The sequence below is a fragment of the Podarcis muralis genome, chromosome 4 (assembly GCF_964188315.1).
Source record: "Podarcis muralis chromosome 4, rPodMur119.hap1.1, whole genome shotgun sequence".
Classification (NCBI taxonomy): Eukaryota; Metazoa; Chordata; class Lepidosauria; order Squamata; family Lacertidae; genus Podarcis; species Podarcis muralis.
Genome location: NC_135658.1, coordinates 55793514 through 55797023, shown reverse-complemented (window position 1 = coordinate 55797023; position 3510 = coordinate 55793514).

Here is a 3510-nt window from a genome sequence, read left to right as displayed (position 1 = left end):
CCTAAACTGACAGATTCACCCATCCCTAGATCTAGCAACAAACTCAAGCCCAATATGAATTACACCAATGGCTACATTTAAAATGAATTAAAATAACTGAACATTTCAATTCACAAGTAGCCAACTTTATCTGGCAATTAGAATTCAAAATTCTTTTGGTAAATTCTTAGGGTACATGTGCAAAACCCAGCAATGTTCCCATGAGATTTCCATGAAATTTCATTGGAAGAAATAGAAATTACTTCCATCCTCTTGTCTCAATCTACAGAAACATGAGGTATCAATCAATACCGACAGGGGAGCATTATTGCCCCTTTTCTGGGCAATAGCAGGTCACCTGGCAAGGTAAGACCTGTGAGGGCACACTATGCTCAGTGCTGGCAGAAACACACTACAGGTACATTATGCTCAATATCCTTAGAACTGAACTGGCACATGCGGCTACACTTCCAGTTTTCGTTCATTAATTGCAGGTGCTGGGTGTGATGGACAGAACTTTGGAGAACCTGTAACCAATCATGGAAGGGTGAAGAAACAATCAATCAGGAGGGAGCGAAGAGTAAGAATCAAAATGACAGTTTGATTGCCAGATAGGCCTGGCTTGGGTGGGTAGGGGTTTGTTAGGCATGACAAACCAGTTTAAGCTCCTTAAGGAAAATAAAATATCCTAGGAAGGGGCTAGAGGCATTTCAGAGGCAAACAAATAGCTATTCTAGGAGGAATTGGATTTATAGAAACAGTCTTACAGAGGAAGGTTAGAAGTTCTTAATTACATCTGTAAAATATGTTTTGACTGAAACTAAATACTGTGCCTTTACTCAATAAACCACTAAGCTTTATCGCTCATGGAGCACTTGTTAATAAAATTCCAATTTCTCCCCCATTGTGCCTCATCTTTAAGTTATTCCCAATTCAAGAAATAGGATAGCTTAGTCGGTAGAGCAGGTTCATGGGTTCGAGCCCCTCACTGGGTGAAAGATTCCTGCGTTGCAGAATAAAAGTTCTTGTTGCTGAATTATAGTAAATGCTACCACATGCAAAGAGTTTCTGAATTGTTTCTAAGTCTAAATCACCCCGATCCAGTCATGTTGCCTCACTCCCATTTTTAGTGAGGGAGTCTGCCACACAAGGAAGGCCAATGGGGACATTTTCCCTTAAGTCTTAGCCACACATGGAGATAATTGGTGTGGCACAGCTGGGAAGGGAAGGGGTAAACTGTCCCTCCCTTCATGCTGGGATCCTGATAACAATCAGGGAGAGGGAGCACCTGTAATCAATGAAAGAAAAACAAGATGTCACAATACTTCCCTCTGGTGAGATTTTCATACGTATTTGCATCTTTGGCCCTAATGGACCAGCCTCCACTGACTGTAATGTGTAGTAGCTTAGTCCTCAGGTTGCAAACCTGTGTGCACTTAAATGGGACTAAAACCCACTGAACTCAACAGGGGCTTTCTCCTCTGAATATAGATGTATATAGACTTGCACTGTAATAAGTGTGAGAGAAAGGCACACATTTTTGCACAAATATTTTGGGAATCTACTGCAACCCATCTTTGCCCTGTGGTATGCTACTTTCTGCCTGCAGTCTAGGACTGTCAAAGGATGCAATAATGATTAACTAGTCAGTTCTTCAGGGATACGCCCACACTCGGCTGAATAATTTTGCATAAAAATGTGTGACTGCATTTGGATGTGTGAGGAAATGAAGCAGTCAAATGTTATTTACAGATCTCCAAAGCCTCATCTCAAAGACATGGAGCACATCTGCTTGTGTAGGGATTCAAGGTACAGTTGCCAATATTTATTGACTTTTTATAAAGAAATTGGCTAAATAAACAAGGCATCTGGGGAGTACAGATGCCAGAAGGTTTTTGCCTAAGCTTGGGATTTTGAAATGGCTGTATCATGTATTTTACAAATGCAAGGGGATAATTCTTACAAATTCTTCAGAAGTCAGCAGAAAAAGAAAAAGGAAAACCCTAACACTTCCAGAGTTGTTGGTTTTCTCCCAAGTCAAGCTTTAGCTGATTATCTGTTACACTGAAGCAAAGTAGGAGGGAATTTCATTCACATTTAACAGATGGCCAGAGTGATGTTGGAAATGCAGTTTTGGGGTAAACTATGCCAGGGGATCATTTTCATTGCTGAGACTGAGCTCCAGACACTCATGCTCTTCAAACAGTGCTTAGGTTCACAAATGTATCCTGCTCTTGTCAAAAATAAAACTTAACTGGCTGTAAGGGAATTTCTATACACTCCAGCGGAGCTGCTATCTGTTAGTATTGAGTTGATCTTGAAATCCTTTCAGTGTCAATGGATCTCTAATAGAAAATTGGGTCTGATGAAGTGGACTCTGGTGCATGAAACCTTAAAAATTGAAGTGGGTGCTGTAACACTGTTGTTTGGGGAAAGAAGAGTTTCAGGGCCCTCAGATGAACTTGTTGGAAGGTAAGGTGATGATTCCATACAATTTGTGGGTCATCTCACCTTTCACCTGTGTTTTAAGGTAGTGGATTTGATTTGGTAAAACTTAAGGCTGGTTTGGAAAGCACAGAATCTCTTTGATGCTTAGTGTAATCAACTCCACAATCTCGAAATGTGGTGGTGACCATAGGATGGATTACAGCATCAAAGAGACTCTGTGCTTTCCAAACCAGCCTTTTATTTGTGTGGAGGTTTTAGAGAGCTTCTTCAACCTGTGGAATCTATTCTCCTCCGTTCTCAGGCCAAAGGAAGTGGGTGTTGTTGTTAACTGGGTGTTCTTGGTTTCTTCCAGAATGCTATCAGACAGACTCTTGTGGATCTTTATTTAATCACAACCCCTGCCCCTTATGTACAATTTTCCTCATGCCTGCATACACTCTGCTGTTGACCCTCCTGCTAAGAATTGGCCAGATTCAATACAGCACTTGGCTCCTGTGTCTTCACTACTTGTGTAGAAGGGAAACTATATAGAACACTTACGGTATATTCTCTTTCCCACATTTAAAACACCAACACATCATCCACAGCTCGTATTGAGTTTGCTGGATCGTTTACCCCACCTCAGAATAACAAGATGGTGTCCTGAATATTTCATGTATAAAAGCTGACTGGATTGGCAGCTGGGTGATGTGATGTGATGTGATGGCATTCTCCTCCTGAAGGGAGAAGACTAGTTAGGGGACAACAGCCAGTGGCACATGGAATACACAACTCTATCCTCCAGCAGAGAAAAATGACTAGAAATGGCTCAGGAGGAACAGCTGGGGAGCTGCCACCACTCCCCAGCATCTGCCACCTAAGGCCATTGCCTCACCTAGCCTAATGGTAGGGCCCGCTCTTAGCATACCATGGCCTTTACGTTGCTTACATATCTGCCTGCCTCATCCGCTATGCCAAGTATCTGCAACCTTTTCAGACCCAGGAACCATTTTCAAACTAAACATGCATTTTGGGACTCATTTCTTAATCTTTCACCATACATTTGCATAGTGGTAGTGCACCTGCTTTGACTCACCTAGGATC